At 39.7% G+C, this 18,433-nt stretch overlaps 1 non-coding gene across 1 annotated transcript; it reads left to right on the forward strand.

Moving 5' to 3' along the window:
• Window positions 1-18,087: 18,087 nt before the first annotated feature.
• On the forward strand, window positions 18,088-18,194 carry LOC135151881 (small nucleolar RNA R71). The gene has a single exon (XR_010290788.1). It is a non-coding gene; the product is annotated as a small nucleolar RNA R71 (small nucleolar RNA).
• Window positions 18,195-18,433: the final 239 nt, after the last annotated feature.

Below are 18,433 nucleotides of genomic sequence, written 5' to 3' on the forward strand. Positions count from 1 at the left end.
TTGTAGTTTCATTCTTGGCTTGTTTGAGCCCGGAAACAACTTAGATTGAAGTTGGAAACAACTTGTAGCTTCATTCCAGACCCGTTTGAAGTTGAAAACAACTTGTAGCTTCATTTTCGATTGTTTGAAATTGGAATCAACTTGTAGTTTCATTCTTGGCTCGTTTGAGCCCGAAAACAACTTGTAGCTTCATTATTGACTACATTGAAGTTGGAAACAACTTGTAGCTTCATTCCAGACCCGTTTGAAGTTGAAAGCAACTTGTAGCTTCATTTTCGGTTGTTTGATTTGGAATCAACTTATAGTTTCATTCTTGGCCTTGTAGCTTCATTATTGACTAGATTGAAGTTGGAAACAACTTATAACTTCATTCCAGACTCGTTTGAATTTTAAAACAACTTGTAGCTTCATTTTCGGTTGTTTGAAATTGGAATCAACTTGTAGTTTCATTCTTGACTCGTTTGAGCCCGAAAACAACTTGTAGCTTCATTATTGACTAGATTGAAGTTGTAAACAACTTGGAGCTTCATTCCAGACTCGTTTGAAGTTGAAAACAACTTGTAGCTTCATTTTCGGTTGTTTGAAATTGGAATTAATTTGTAGTTTCATTCTTGGCCGTTTGAGCGCGGAAACAACTTGTAGCTTGAATATTGACTTGATTGAAGTTGTGTTTCTTGTAGCTTCATTCCAGACTCGTTTGAAGTTGAAAACAACATGTAGCTTCATTTTCGGTTGTTTGAAATTGGAATCAACTTGTAGTTTCATTCTTAGTTCGTTTGAGCCCGGAAACAACTAGATTGAAGTTGGAAACAACTTGTAGCTTCATTCCAGACCCGTTTGAAGTTGAAAACAACTTGTAGCTTCATTTTCGGTTGTTTGAAATTGGAATCAACTTGTAGTTTCATTCTTGGCTCGTTTGAGCCCGGAAACAACTTGTAGCTTCAGTATTGACTACATTGAAGTTGGAAACAACTTGTAGCTTCATTCCAGACCCGTTTGAAGTTGAAAACAACTTGTAGCTTCATTTTCGGTTGTTTGAAATTGGAATCAACTTGTAGTTTCATTCTTGACTCGTTTGAGCCCGGAAACAACTTGTAGCTTCATTATTGACGAGATTGAAGTTGGAAACAACTTGTAGCTTCATTCCAGGCTCGTTTGAAGTTGAAAACAACTTGTAGCTTCATTTTCTGTTGTTTGAAATTGGAATCATTTTGTAGTTTCATTCTTGGCTCGTTTGAGCCCGGAAACAACTTAGATTGAAGTTGGAAACAACTTGTAGCTTCATTCCAGACCCGTTTGAAGTTGAAAACAACTTGTAGCTTCATTTTCGGTTGTTTGAAATTGGAATCAACTTGTAGTTTCATTCTTGGCTCGTTTGAGCCCGTAAACAACTTGTAGCTTCATTATTGACTACATTGAAGTTGGAAACAACTTGTAGCTTCATTCCAGACTCGTTTGAATTTTAAAACAACTTGTAGCTTCATATTTGGTTGTTTGAAATTGGAATCAACTTGTAGTTTCATTCTTGGCTCGTTTGAGCCCGGAAACAACTTGTATCTTCATTATTGACTAGATTGAAGTTGGAAACAACTTGTAGCTTCATTCCAGACTCGTTTGAATTTTAAAACAACTTGTAGCTTCATTTTTTGTTGTTTGAAATTGGAATCAACTTGTAGTTTCATTCTTGACTCGTTTGAGCCCGAAAACAACTTGTAGCTTCATTATTGACTAGATTGAAGTTGTAAACAACTTGTAGCTTCATTCCAGACTCGTTTGAAGTTGAAAACAATTTGTAGCTTCATTTTCGGTTGTTTGAAGTTGGAATTAATTTGTAGTTTCATTCTTGGCTCGTTTGAGCCTGGAAACAACTTGTAGCTTCATTATTGACTAGATTGAAGTTGGAAACAACTTGTAGCTTCATTCCAGACCCGTTTGAAGTTGAAAACAACTTGTAGCTTCATTTTCGGTTGTTTGAAATTGGAATCAACTTGTAGTTTCATTCTTGGCCTTGTAGCTTCATTATTGACTACATTGAAGTTGGAAACAACTTGTAGCTTCATTCCAGACTCGTTTGAATTTTAAAACAACTTGTAGCTTCATTTTCGGTTGTTTGAAATTGGAATCAACTTGAAGTTTCATTGTTGACTCGTTTGAGCCCGAAAACAACTTGTAGCTTCATTATTGACTAGATTGAAGTTGTAAACAACTTGGAGCTTCATTCCAGACTCGTTTGAAGTTGAAAACAACTAGTAGCTTCATTTTCGGTTGTTTGAAATTGGAATTAATTTGTAGTTTCATTCTTGGCCGTTTGAGCGCGGAAACAACTTGTAGCTTCATTATTGACTAGATTGAAGTTGTGTTTCTTGTAGCTTCATTCCAGACTCGTTTGAAGTTGAAAACAACATGTAGCTTCATTTTCGGTTGTTTGAAATTGGAATCAACTTGTAGTTTCATTCTTAGCTCGTTTGAGCCCGGAAACAACTAGATTGAAGTTGGAAACAACTTGTAGCTTCATTCCAGACCCGTTTGAAGTTGAAAACAACTTGTAGCTTCATTTTCGGTTGTTTGAAATTGGAATCAACTTGTAGTTTCATTCTTGACTCGTTTGAGCCCGGAAACAACTTGTAGCTTCATTATTGACGAGATTGAAGTTGGAAACAACTTGTAGCTTCATTCCAGGCTCGTTTGAAGTTGAAAACAACTTGTAGCTTCATTTTCTGTTGTTTGAAATTGGAATCATTTTGTAGTTTCATTCTTGGCTCGTTTGAGCCCGGAAACAACTTAGATTGAAGTTGGAAACAACTTGTAGCTTCATTCCAGACCCGTTTGAAGTTGAAAACAACTTGTAGCTTCATTTTCGGTTGTTTGAAATTGGAATCAACTTGTAGTTTCATTCTTGGCTCGTTTGAGCCCGAAAACAACTTGTAGCTTCATTATTGACTACATTGAAGTTGGAAACAACTTGTAGCTTCATTCCAGACCCGTTTGAAGTTGAAAACAACTTGTAGCTTCATTTTCGGTTGTTTGATTTGGAATCAACTTGTAGTTTCATTCTTGGCTCGTTTGAGCCCGGAAACAACTTGTATCTTCATTATTGACTAGATTGAAGTTGGAAACAACTTGTAGCTTCATTCCAGACTCGTTTGAATTTTAAAACAACTTGTAGCTTCATTTTTTGTTGTTTGAAATTGGAATCAACTTGTAGTTTCATTCTTGACTCGTTTGAGCCCGAAAACAACTTGTAGCTTCATTATTGACTAGATTGAAGTTGTAAACAACTTGTAGCTTCATTCCAGACTCGTTTGAAGTTGAAAACAATTTGTAGCTTCATTTTCGGTTGTTTGAAGTTGGAATTAATTTGTAGTTTCATTCTTGGCTCGTTTGAGCCTGGAAACAACTTGTAGCTTCATTATTGACTAGATTGAAGTTGGAAACAACTTGTAGCTTCATTCCAGACCCGTTTGAAGTTGAAAACAACTTGTAGCTTCATTTTCGGTTGTTTGAAATTGGAATCAACTTGTAGTTTCATTCTTGGCCTTGTAGCTTCATTATTGACTACATTGAAGTTGGAAACAACTTGTAGCTTCATTCCAGACTCGTTTGAATTTTAAAACAACTTGTAGCTTCATTTTCGGTTGTTTGAAATTGGAATCAACTTGAAGTTTCATTGTTGACTCGTTTGAGCCCGAAAACAACTTGTAGCTTCATTATTGACTAGATTGAAGTTGTAAACAACTTGGAGCTTCATTCCAGACTCGTTTGAAGTTGAAAACAACTAGTAGCTTCATTTTCGGTTGTTTGAAATTGGAATTAAATTGTAGTTTCATTCTTGGCCGTTTGAGCGCGGAAACAACTTGTAGCTTCATTATTGACTAGATTGAAGTTGTGTTTCTTGTAGCTTCATTCCAGACTCGTTTGAAGTTGAAAACAACATGTAGCTTCATTTTCGGTTGTTTGAAATTGGAATCAACTTGTAGTTTCATTCTTAGCTCGTTTGAGCCCGGAAACAACTAGATTGAAGTTGGAAACAACTTGTAGCTTCATTCCAGACCCGTTTGAAGTTGAAAACAACTTGTAGCTTCATTTTCGGTTGTTTGAAATTGGAATCAACTTGTAGTTTCATTCTTGACTCGTTTGAGCCCGGAAACAACTTGTAGCTTCATTATTGACGAGATTGAAGTTGGAAACAACTTGTAGCTTCATTCCAGGCTCGTTTGGAGTTGAAAACAACTTGTAGCTTCATTTTCTGTTGTTTGAAATTGGAATCATTTTGTAGTTTCATTCTTGGCTCGTTTGAGCCCGGAAACAACTTAGATTGAAGTTGGAAACAACTTGTAGCTTCATTCCAGACCCGTTTGAAGTTGAAAACAACTTGTAGCTTCATTTTCGGTTGTTTGAAATTGGAATCAACTTGTAGTTTCATTCTTGGCTCGTTTGAGCCCGAAAACAACTTGTAGCTTCATTATTGACTACATTGAAGTTGGAAACAACTTGTAGCTTCATTCCAGACCCGTTTGAAGTTGAAAACAACTTGTAGCTTCATTTTCGGTTGTTTGATTTGGAATCAACTTGTAGTTTCATTCTTGGCCTTATAGCTTCATTATTGACTAGATTGATGTTCGCAAAAATCTACACGCAAGCGCACGTGATCACAAGTAATATATTAAGTTTGATCCCACAGAGACTGGTGAATTAAGAATACGCACCTATGCAACAATGTATGAGTAATTTTCACTGCTAAGACAATTAACAAGGATGTGTTCTTTTATACTAATAACTAAATTTACTAATCAAAATCAGAATAGGAAAACACATGGGATTCTAACTTCATTATCGAATTCATCTAGAATTGAAATTACTGATTAACATGTGACTGTTGATCCTAATCAGACAACACGAAAGTAATACATGCCAACTCTCGTTGCACACATATCATACCAATCAAAATCCGCAATTAAGACAGAAATCTCATGGACACCAACAAAGCTCAGACCCTATATCTCTATAGCAGTAGTGTAAGCAGAGAGGTTTAATAACAGGTCGTCTATCGTGATTACACAGGGTGATAAAAATAGTTCAAGTCTATCACAAATTATGTTTCATTCACATAATCCTATGTTTACATGGCATAGTTCTAAATTCAATCATCCACTCTCGCTTCAGAAAGAATTAACAAACAACTTAGAAGTTAGCTACGCTTCTAAGAAGAATAAGCACGGCGCATGCAAAGAAATCAACGTACGTCACAACATCAAGCAATTAATATTCGTTACTAGACTACATCGATAAATCCATTAGAATCCCATGAAAGCGGTTAGTTCATAATCGAACTAATCGACATCATGGGTTCTAATGAAAACATGATAAATAAAAGACGAGAATTAAACATAAGACAATTGCTTGAATTAATAAATAAGAACACAACGTTACAGAATTGATGTTCACGATCTCGCTCGAAACTGTCACTTCCTCGCGAAGAACGATCCACTACAAAACTGATAATGTGCTTGATTACAAGAGAAAACTGATAAAACTATATTACGATCTTCTACGATACAAGTGAGGCTAGGGTTTTTACACATGAGAAATTAGATACATTGACCAAGTCAACCGGGCCTTGACCGCTTCTAAAATCCGTCAGAAAAGCTCCAAAAATCGGCCCGGAACAGCTCTGCTGGGCGCGGCCGCGCTAAACTAGCGCAGGCGCGCTAGTGAGACAGTAGCTAGCGCGGGCGCGCTAAGATCTAGCGCGGGCACGCTACTGTCTGCCACTGGCAGCCCGTTTCTTCGTTTTTTAGCTCGTTCTCGCGTATGCCCTTCCTCGCTCTAGTACCACTTCCGTAGGTGATCACGGTTGCATTTAGCACATGCAACAAGCCCTTTAAACCCCTAGATAGCTCTAGTGGACGAGTGTGTTCTCGTGAGGGTTTGTAGAAGATGTACCCACAAAATCCCAAGTCGTGATGAATCCACAATTCTCTATTCTTGCAAATAATGCACCAAAAACAACCTAAAATGATAGAAAATCACTTCATCACCTCAACTCGTGACCTGCACAGAAAAGCACTAAAAACACATCAAAAGACACTAAACACTTAAGTACAACCAACCAATTTAAGTGGAAATGAAGGCCTATAAGTGTGTATAAATACCACTTATCACACCCCCAAACTTAAACTGATGCTTGTCCTCAAGCGTCAACGACACTATACAATAATACAATGCAATGCATGAATGCAACTACGTGATGAATGAGTGAACTATGAAGTAATTGCCTTGCCAATTATAATACCTCAGATTGTGCTAATGTTCTCGAATTTCACTTCTCTCGCTACTAAGTCAATTACTCTTCTATTTACAAGTGTGGAGTGCCAGTGTGTGCAAGCATGCTCTTTTATTGAGAAAAGATGAAAACTACTACTCCCACAGAATCCCAATCAAGAATCGTAAAAGTTTAAAACTAACACCCCGTCACTCAAGTCCAACTAAAAGCCAAGGTCCCAAAGAATGTCCACACCCTTCTATTTTATTCACTATATATTTATTTTATTTTTTTTATTGGTGATTAATTGCTCGGTCTAAGGTCAGAGCGCTTCGCAGTGTAAATGCGTTACGAACACCACAAGACTTCACACACCAATTATTCACTTTATTCTAGTGGTTTATTTAACCGTGCAATGGTTGAGATCCCTAAAGATTTATGCACTAGTACCCATGTAGCGAGTGTTGTGTCAACAATCCCAAACCACGAAGGGCTTTAGGTTGTTAGGCACAAAGTCCCCTCAGACTTAATTACTCGAGTACTAATGAGCTCAACCTAGTTAATTCTACCACTTATTTTTCTAGTGAATTTTATTTACTACTATTTATTTTATTTTTTTTTAAAAGGTATATCTACTCCTCAGTTCCCCCAAACTTAAGATTTACAGACTTAAGCTGAAGGGTGCTCAATTCAATCCTAGAATTCATGGAATTTCGTCTAAATCCTATCTCAAGAACATATGTGAATTACAATTTCCAACACAAGCAATTTCCAAGTACTAACCTAGCATTGCAATTGAAATTACTAATCAAAAACTACGCACATAACTCATCATAGGCAATTAACTTGGCTTAACTTCATAATTCATGCAAATGCTCGTGATACTAACTACGACAATTAGCTCTAAACATGTAAAATAAAAAAATGAGAAAAATAGAAAAAAACGTGAGAAAAATAAAAAACGTGAGAAATAATCAAAGCAAAATAAAATAAACGTGAACTACATGAACTAACTAACACATGCAATAATAAACAAAATTACAATAACATGCTCTTCCTTAGATTACCACCCCCAAACTTAAAATTTTCAATGTCCCCATTGAAAGCGGTAAAAAGGCTAGAGCACCCACGTACCTACTCGGAGTCCGAGTCCTCCCCCTCCTCTGCTGGAGGTGAATCAGGTGGAGGATACTGCATCCCTGCTCCGAATACTGGCCACTGGACTGTGACCTCCCGTGCCTGGAAAGCATTACCAAGAGCTTGTGTCAAGTCAAATGCAAACCTCTGGTGGATGTCATGCATAGTGTCCATCTGTCTCGCTAGCCGGCGATAATGAACATCTCCTATCGGTTCGGAGCTCCTCTCCGTCTGAGAAGTACCAGCTCCAGAAGCTCTAGTACGCTCCCTCCTAATGAACCCTGGACGTCCCCCTGGCATCTCATCATATATGTACCCGAGTCCTCGAGGGTGAGGAACGGGTCCTTCCCACTCCGTCATCCGGCTGATCGCCGAATGATCAATAGGTGCTGCTGGCAACTGTAATTGCTCGTTGGCTGGCCAACGAACACCGCTTGATCGACAGAGCTTCGTAACAATTGTGCCATACGGAATGGCACCAGTGGTTCCTCCTTGTAAGAACCTCAGAATCCCCTGATGAATCACATGTCCCAGATCAATATACTTGTCCGAGACAATCCCAAAGAGCAGAATAGCTCTATCCACTGTCACCTCATGCCCATGTGAAGATGGCATGATGTTAGCACAGATGAAGGCGTTCCACGCTTTCGCATACCGGTTCAAAGCGGCTGCCGGTAAAGAAACATGTGCCGGCAAAGGAGGTGTCGTCATCTTCCAATTCGTATCCGGCACGCACATGTCATACACCAACCTATCAAGATCAATCGGATCCTCGTCAAACCGGCGTTTGGCACGCCCAATCCTCTCTACAACCCAATCTTCTTCATTACGGCGCTTGGCACGCCCCCCAATCACTCTACGGATCGCCTCCGCGCTATACTCCACCCGGGTGCCTCGCACCACCGTGAAACCATCGCGATTCTCCTTGGCATTAGCATAGAACTCGCGAATAATAGCCAAGGGAACCGCCTCCGGAGCCTCGCAAAAAGACTCCCATCCCCTCTCTTGAATCATGCTTAAGAGATCCCCATCTTCAGCTGTGGGTAAGAATCCCCTCTCCTTGACTATCGACTTATTCATAAGCCGTTGAAACTCGGTTCGTGCACCATCGGAGGTGAATTCAACCTCGCCCATCGAGGAAGAATCGCTAGATGTAGGGGCTTGGGTGCTTGGTCCTTGTGATCTTCGGGCTCTTTTGGGTGCCATTGATAGAGATCGAAAGTTGCAAGAGATTTGTGTGTAGTGGGTTTGAGAGATTTGATGGTGGTTGTGTGTATGGAGGTGTATATATATAAGTAGGGTTTATAGAATTAGAATAGGAATTGGAGATGGATTTTGTGTTTATATAGGATTTTGAGAGCTGAGTTAGGGTTATGGAGGATATATTTCGGGCTAGGCATGCAAAATTAGGATTGTGGGCTTTTAAAAACGGAGAATAAAATATTTTTGGGAGAAAATCGGGCTTCTGGGCAGACAGTAGCGCGGCCGCGCTAAGTGCAGCGCGGGCGCACTGAGCAACTTAGCGCGGGCGCGCTGGACACTAGCGCGGGCGCGCTAGTGTCTGCCACCCAGGGCCGAGTTTTCTCGTTTTTTGCGTTTTTGAGGTTTACAACGGTACAACATGGTCCCAATGCGCGGGTTGCCTCCCACGAAGCGCTTGTTTAACGTCGTTAGCTCGACGTGAAGTCCAGAATTAATCCGATTCCGATGAAGTATCCTGTGGAGGATACCTCGTTCCATAACCAAACGAATTCCAAGTAACATTTACATCTAGTGCTAAGAATGCTTCAACAAGAGAGTCCGTTAATATATCAGCAAAGCGACCGATTCGTTCTTCAACCGCGTCAATACGCCGGATTATCCTTCGGTACTGTGCTTCATTCAATGTTGAATCAGCAGGTGATTGAATTACAGATTGGCTACTCGCACTGGTAGAAAGTAGAGGACAAGTGTCTCCACATGCATTAGGAATTGAGTCGGAGTGAGCTCTAATTCTGTGCCAATTAGTCATCTGAAGTTCCTGAGTGACTTCGACCGCTTCATCATCCTCTGATTCTTCCTCTTTTGGAATTTTCCACTTTAGGTCTCTGTGCTCAGCAGCAGCCAGGTTCTCTATCATTTCGTAAGCATCATCGAAGCTCTTGCTCCACAGATTTCCTCCAGCTGCCACGTCTAACAATGCTCTACATTGACCATTAAGTCCCCTGTAGAAATAATGAATTGCCATTTCAGGAGGCATGCCATCTTCATTGAGATTTTCAAGAATCTTCTTGAACCGGTCCCAAGCTAAACAAAGATATTCTCCCGAGAATTGAGAGAATTTACTTTCGGTGTTTCTGATAGCTGATACTTTAATTAGAGGATAAAACCTGGTACAGAATATTTTCTCCAACTTGTTCCAGCTATTAGTAGTGCTTGCCGAGAGAGAGAGAAACCACGATCGTGCTACATCACGTAGCGTGAATGGAAAGAGTCTCAGCTTCACCAGATCCTTAGGTCCGATATTGAAATCCAATGCAATACTGAATTCCTCGAATTTCCTTAGATGCAGGTTTGGGTCCTCAAGAACAGACTCCCCAAATTGAATAGTATCCTGCAGCCTGAGAATGATTGATGGCTTAATTCGAATACCACTGGCTGACATTGCTGGCTCAATTGTTTCAGCCTGATTATCATTGATATTCAAACGAGAAAATTCCTGTGACGCCTCACCAACTGCTGTCTTTGTATACTCCATTGTTGAATACCTGAAACAAAAGAAAAAAGAAAAGTGAGAAAAGAATAGAATCCTAGTCAGTGAATTTTAATGCACACTGATGACAAGTACATAAACTAATTAATTAACACCGAGTCCCCGGCAGCGGCGCCAAAAACTTGTTCGCAAAAATCTACACGCAAGCGCACGTGATCACAAGTAATATATTAAGTTCGATCCCACAGAGACTGGTGAATTAAGAATACGCACCTATGCAACAATGTATGAGTAATTTTCACTGCTAAGACAATTAACAAGGATGTGTTCTTTTATACTAATAACTAAATTTACTAATCAAAATCAGAATATGTAAACACATGGGATTCTAACTTCATTATCGAATTCATCTAGAATTGAAATTACTGATTAACATGTGACTGTTGATCCTAATCAGACAACACGAAAGTAATACATGCCAACTCTCGTTGCACACATATCATACCAATCAAAATCCGCAATTAAGACAGAAATCTCATGGACACCAACAAAGCTCAGACCCTATATCTCTATAGCGGTAGTGTAAGCAGAGAGGTTTAATAACAGGTCGTCTATCGTGATTACACAGGGTGATAAAAATAGTTCAAGTCTATCACAAATTATGTTTCATTCACATAATCCTATGTTTACATGGCATAGTTCTAAATTCAATCATCCACTCTCGCTTCAGAAAGAATTAACAAACAACTTAGAAGTTAGCTACGCTTCTAAGAAGAATAAGCACGGCGCATGCAAAGAAATCAACGTACGTCACAACATCAAGCAATTAATATTCGTTACTAGACTACATCGATAAATCCATTAGAATCCCATGAAGGCGGTTAGTTCATAATCGAACTAATCGACATCATGGGTTCTAATGAAAACATGATAAATAAAAGACGAGAATTAAGCGGAATAAAAGTGCTTGAATTAATAATAAAGAACACAACGTTACAGAATTGATGTTCACGATCTCGCTCGAAACTGTCACTTCCTCGCGAAGAACGATCCACTACAAAACTGATAATGTGCTTGATGACAAGAGAAAACTGATAAAACTATATTACGATCTTCTACGATACAAGTGAGGCTAGGGTTTTTACACATGAGAAATTAGATACATTGACCAAGTCAACCGGGCCTTGACCGCTTCTAAAATCCGTCAGAAAAGCTCCAAAAATCGGCCCGGAACAGCTCTGCTGGGCGCGGCCGCGCTAAACTAGCGCAGGCGCGCTAGTGAGACAGTAGCTAGCGCGGGCGCGCTAAGATCTAGCGCGGGCGCGCTACTGTCTGCCACTGGCAGCCCGTTTCTTCGTTTTTTAGCTCGTTCTCGCGTGCATGCCCTTCCTCGCTCTAGTACCACTTCCGTAGGTGATCACGGTTGCATTTAGCACATGCAACAAGCCCTTTAAACCCCTAGATAGCTCTAGTGGACGAGTGTGTTCTCGTGAAGGTTTGTAGAAGATGTACCCACAAAATCCCAAGTCGTGATGAATCCACAATTCTCTATTCTTGCAAATAATGCACCAAAAACAACCTAAAATGATAGAAAATCACTTCATCACCTCAACTCGTGACCTGCACAGAATAACACTAAAAACACATCAAAAGACACTAAACACTTAAGTACAACCAACCAATTTAAGTGGAAATGAAGGCCTATAAGTGTGTATAAATACCACTTATCAATTGAAGTTGGAAACAACTTATAACTTCATTCCAGACTCGTTTGAATTATAAAACAACTTGTAGCTTCATTTTCGGTTGTTTGAAATTGGAATCAACTTGTAGTTTCATTCTTGACTCGTTTGAGCCCGAAAACAACTTGTAGCTTGATTATTGTCTAGATTGAAGTTGTGTTTCTTGTAGCTTCATTCCAGACTCGTTTGAAGTTGAAAACAACATGTAGCTTCATTTTCGGTTGTTTGAAATTGGAATCAACTTGAAGTTTCATTCTTAGCTCGTTTTAGCCCGGAAACAACTAGATTGAAGTTGGAAACAACTTGTAGCTTCATTCCAGACCCGTTTGAAGTTGAAAACAACTTATAGCTTCATTTTCGGTTGTTTGAAATTGGAATCAACTTGTAGTTTCATTCTTGGCTCGTTTGAGCCCGGAAACAACTTGTAGCTTCATTATTGACTACATTGAAGTTGGAAACAACTTGTAGCTTCATTCCAGACCCGTTTGAAGTTGAAAACAACTTGTAGCTTCATTTTCGGTTGTTTGAAATTGGAATCAACTTGTAGTTTCATTCTTGGCCTTGTAGCTTCATTATTGACTTGATTGAAGTTGGAAACAACTTATAACTTCATTCCAGACACGTTTGAATTTTAAAACAACTTGTAGCTTCATTTTCGGTTGTTTGAAATTGGAATCAACTTGTAGTTTCATTCTTGACTCGTTTGAGCACGAAAACAACTTTTAGTTTCATTATTGACTAGATTGAAGTTGTAAACAACTTGGAGCATCATTCCAGACTCGTTTGAAGTTGAAAACAACTTGTAGCTTCATTTTCGGTTGTTTGAAATTGGAATTAATTTGTAGTTTCATTCTTGGCTCGTTTGAGCCCGGATACAACTTGTAGCTTCATTATTGGCTAGATTGAAGTTGGAAACAGCTTGTAGCTTCATTCCAGACACGTTTGAAGTTGAAAACAACTTGTAGCTTCATTTTCGGTTGTTTGAAATTGGAATTAAGTTGTAGTTTCATTCTTGGCCGTTTGAGCCCGGAAACAACTTGTAGCTTCATTATTGACTTGATTGAAGTTGTGTTTCTTGTAGCTTCATTCCAGACTCGTTTGAAGTTGAAAACAACATGTAGCTTCATTTTCGGTTGTTTGAAATTGGAATCAACTTGTAGTTTCATTCTTGGCTCGTTTGAGCCCGGAAACAACTTAGATTGAAGTTGGAAACAACTTGTAGCTTCATTCTTGGCTCGTTTGAGCCCAGAAACAACTTGTAGCTTCATTATTGACTACATTGAAGTTGGAAACAACTTGTAGCTTCATTCCAGACTCGTTTGAATTTTAAAACAACTTGTAGCTTCATTTTTGGTTGTTGTTCGCAAAAATCTACACGCAAGCGCACGTGATCACAAGTAATATATTTGTTCGTTCCCACAGAGACTGGTGAATTAAGAATACGCACCTATGCAACAATGTATGAGCAATTTTCACTGCCAAGACAATTAACAAGGATGGGTTCTTTTATACTAATAACTAAATTTACTAATCAAATTCAGAATAGGAAAACACATGGGATTCTAACTTCATTATCGAATTCATCTAGAATTGATATTACTGATTAACATGTGACTGTTGATCCTAATCAGACAACACGAAAGTAATACATGCCAACTCTCGTTGCACACATATCATACCAATCAAAATCCACAATTAAGACAGAAATCTCATGGACACCAACAAAGCTCAGACCCTATATCTCTATAGCGGTAGTGTAAGCAGAGAGGTTTAATAATAGGTCGTCTATCGTGATTACACAGGGTGATAAAAATAGTTCAAGTCTATCACAAATTATGCTTCATTCACATAATCCTATGTTTATATGGCATAGTTCTAAATTCAATCATCCACTCTCGCTTCAGAAAGAATTAACAAACAACTTAGAAGTTAGCTACGCTTCTAAGAAGAATAAGCACGGCTCATGCAAAGAAATCAACGTACGTCACAAAATCAAGCAATTAATATTCGTTACTAGACTACATCGATAAATCCATTAGAATCCCATGAAGGCGGTTAGTTCATAATCGAACTAATCGACATCATGGGTTCTAATGAAAACATGATAAATAAAAGATGAGAATTAAGCGGAATAAAAGTGCTTGAATTAATAATAAAGAACACAACGTTACAGAATTGATGTTCACGATCTCGCTCGAAACTGTCACTTCCTCGCGAAGAACGATCCACTACAAAACTGATAATGTGCTTGATTACAAGAGAAAAAAACTGATAAAACTATATTACGATATTCTACGATCTAAAACTACTTGTAGGCTAGGGTTTTTCACATGAGAAATTAAAATACATTGACCAAGTCAACCGGGCCTCGACCGCTGCTAAAATCCATCAGAAAAGCTTCAAAAATCGGCCCGGGACACTTCTGCTGGGCGCGGCCGCGCTAAACTAGCGCAGGCGCGCTAGTGGGGAGAGTAGCTAGCGCGGGCGCGCTAAGCTTTAGCGCGGGCGCGCTACTGTCTGCCACTGGCAGCCCGTTTCTTCGTTTTTTAGCTCGTTCTCGCGTGCATGCCCTTCCTCGCTCTAGTACCACTTCCGTAGGTGATCACGGTTGCATTTAGCACATGCAACAAGCCCTTTAAACCCCTAGATAGCTCTAGTGGACGAGTGTGTTCTCGTGAGGGTTTGTAGAAGATGTACCCACAAAATCCCAAGTCGTGATGAATCCACAATTCTCTATTCTTGCAAATAATGCACCAAAAACAACCTAAAATGATAGAAAATCACTTCATCACCTCAACTCGTGACCTGCACAGAAAAACACTAAAAACACATCAAAAGACACTAAACACTTAAGTACAACCAACCAATTTAAGTGGAAATGAAGGCCTATAAGTGTGTATAAATACCACTTATCACACCCCCAAACTTAAACTGATGCTTGTCCTCAAGCGTCAACGACACTATACAATAATACAATGCAATGCATGAATGCAACTACGTGATGAATGAGTGAACTATGAAGTAATTGCCTTGCCAATTATAATACCTCAGATTGTGCTAATGTTCTCGCGTTTCATCTCTCTCGCTACTAAGTCAATTACTCTTCTATTTACAAGTGTGGAGTGCCAGTGTGTGCAAGCATGCTCTTTTATTGAGACAAGACAAAAACTACTACTTCCACAGAATCCCCATCAAGAATCGTAAAAGTTTAAAACTAACACCCCGTCACTCAAGTCCCACTAAAAGCCAAGGTCCCAAAGAATGTCCACACCCTTCTATTTTATTCACTATTTTTTTTTCTTTTTTTTCTTTTTATTGGTGATTAATTGCTCGGTCTAAGGTCAGAGCGCTTCGCAGTGTAAATGCGTTACGAACACCACAAGACTTCACACACCAATTATTCACTCTATTCTAGTGGTTTATTTAACCGTGCAATGGTTGAGATCCCTAAAGATTTATGCACTAGTACCCATGTAGCGAGCGTTGGGTCAACAATCCCAAACCACGAAGGGCTTTAGGTTGTTAGGCACAAAGTCCCCTCAGACTTAATTACTCGAGTACTAATGAGCTGAACCTAGTTAATTCTACCACTTATTTTTCTAGTGAATTTTATTTACTACTATTTCTTTTTTTTTTCTATATTTTTTTTCTTCTAGAAAGGTATATCTACTCCTCAGTTCCCCCAACTTAAGATTTACAGACCTAAGCTGAAGGGTGCTCAATTCAATCCTAGAATTCAAGGAATTTCGTCTAAATCCTATCTCAAGAACATATGTGAATTACAATTTCCAACACAAGCAATTTCCAAGTACTAACCTAGCATTGCAATTGAAACTACTAATCAAGAACTACGCACATAACTCATCATAGGCAATTAACTTGGCTTATACTTCATAATTCATGCAAATGCAACTATATGAAACTACTAACAAATCCTAAACACAAGCATATATATATATATATATATATAAACACGTACTACTATATAACTAAATGAGATAATATGCTAGCTATATGCATTATGCAACCGATTACCACCCCCAAACTTAAAATATTCAATGTCCTCATTGAAGGTGATAAAAAGGATCGAATGTACCTAGAAGTCGGGGGGATCACCCTCCTCGGGTGGAGGATCAGGTGGTGAATATACCATGCCATCTCCAAACACTGGCCAATCAACCTTAACACCAATGGCTCGAAAAGCACTCCCAAGAGCTTGAGTCAAATCCTTTGCAAAACGGCGGTGAATGTCATGCATGTCCTCTAAGTGCCGTGACAACCTTCTAAACTTCACCTCACTTAAGAGATCCGGTGGTAGTTTGAGTTCGAGATTAGGAGCTTCTTCAATAGATGGTTTAAGATGCTCCTGAAAATTTTTAAACTCTACTAAACCACGAGACTCGAATGGCATATCGAACCTCCTTTTCCATGGGGATGCATTCAAGAACTGAAGTTTCTCTACTTCCCCTTCATCTCCGAATTCAGCTTCACCTGTTAGAACCCTTTCCAAGATGTCAGTTTTCGGCCTCTGGTCAATTTTCGAATGAGCTGCAGCTTTTATTGGCTCCACCTTAAAGCATTCTTCTTCGTCAGTTGGAAATTTCATTGCGTTGAACACTTTAAAAGTGACACTCTGATCTTGAACTCTTATTGTAAGCTCTCCTTTTTGCACATCGATCAAAGTTTGGCCTGTAGCTAAGAATGGCCTTCCCAAGATAATGGGAATCTTCTCATCCTCCTCGAAGTCTAGAATGACAAAATCAGCAGGGAAGATGAGCTTATCCACCTTAACCAAGACATCATCCACTATACCTCTCGGGTATGTGATGGACCGATCAGCCAGTTGTAAGTACATGGTTGTAGGTTTTGGCTCCGGCAACCCAAGTTTCTTGAAGACAGATAATGGCATCAGATTAATGCTAGCTCCCAAGTCACATAAACACTTGTCGAATGACAATGGTCCAATGGTACACGGGATTGTGAAACTTCCCGGATCTTTCAGCTTCGGAGGCAATTTCTGCTGCAGCACCGCACTACACTCCTCGGTCAAAGCCACAGTCTCCAATTCCTCAAGTTTGAGTTTCCGAGATAGAATACCTTTCATAAATTTAGCATAACTCGGCATTTGTTCTAGAGCCTCCGCAAAAGGTATGTTGATTTGTAGTTTCTTGAAAACCTCTAGAAATTTAGCGAATTGTTTGTCGAGCTTATGCTTCTGAAGTCTCTTCGGAAAAGGTGGAGGTGGATATACTTGCTTAACCCCAGTATCAGTTTTCGGGCTAGACTTTTCGGCTGACTCCTTGCTTGCTTCCTCGTTGATTTTGTTCTTGTCAGCTTCAACAACAGTTTTTCCACTATCAGACTCAGATGAGAGCACGGGTGTTTCAACCTGTCGATCACTCTCTTCTTTGCTTCGCTCTGTTGCTGATTCTTTATCCTTCGTAACCTTTCCGGACCTCAAGGTGACAGCCTGTACCTGTTCCTTCATCTCTTTCTTACCCGGATTGGCCTCGGGAACACTAGGAAGGGTTCCTTGTGGTCTGTTTATCAACGCATTAGCAATTTGCCCAATCTGATTCTCCAAAGTCTTGATTGACACCGATTGGCTTTTCACCATTAGTCTTAATTCTTCCAATTCCGATCTTTCATTGGAAGACTGTCCAGCCACCCCATGATTTTGTTGCTGGAATCCGGGTGGATGGAATTGCTGCCTCGGTGCAAACTGTTGTTGAAAACCAGAAGGGTTAAAAGGTCTAGCTCCTTGCTGCTGAAATTGTTGCTGCTGTTGTGGCATATAGTTCTGATTATTGCTCCAGCTGAAATTCGGATGATTCCGATTATTGGGATGATAAGTGGCCGGAGCTGGCTGTTGCGACCTCTGAAAGCTGCTCACAAACTGAGCGGATTCACTCGATATAGCACACTGATCTGAAGAATGTGCTCCAGCACAGAGCTCGCAGACTGAAGGTGGCTGCTGATTTCCTAGATTTGCCAAAGAATCCACCTTCATAGTAAGAGCCTTAAGCTGAGCAGCTATAGCTGAAGTAACATCAACATCCAGAATCCCTGCTACCTTGCCCTGATGAAGACGCTGAGTAGGATTCTGATATTCATTCGCGGCCATCATCTCGATCAACTCATAAGCCTCATCATAGCTCTTAGCCCATAGAGCTCCACCTGATGCAGCATCGAGCATTGGCCTCGATTGAGGACCCAACCCATTGTAAAAACAATTTATCACCATCCAATCAGGCATCCCATGATGTGGGCACTTTTGAAGCATCTCCTTGTAGCGTTCCCAAGCTTCACATAAAGTTTCACCCGACAACTGAGAGAATTGAGTGATAGCATTCCTGATTGCAGCTGTTTTGGCCATAGGGAAGAACTTAGTAAGAAATTTCTGAGCCAGATCTTCTCATGTCGTAATAGATCCTGCAGGAAGAGAATGCAACCATCCCTTAGCTTTATCCCTTAGAGAAAATGGGAACAGCCTCAATTTGATGGCATCGTCAGTAACACCATTGAACTTGAAAGTGTCGCAGATCTCAATGAAATCCCGAATATGCATATTAGGATCCTCTGTCGGAGAACCCCCAAACT

This window comes from Daucus carota, chromosome 3 (genome assembly GCF_001625215.2).
Source record: "Daucus carota subsp. sativus chromosome 3, DH1 v3.0, whole genome shotgun sequence".
Taxonomy (NCBI): Eukaryota; Viridiplantae; Streptophyta; class Magnoliopsida; order Apiales; family Apiaceae; genus Daucus; species Daucus carota.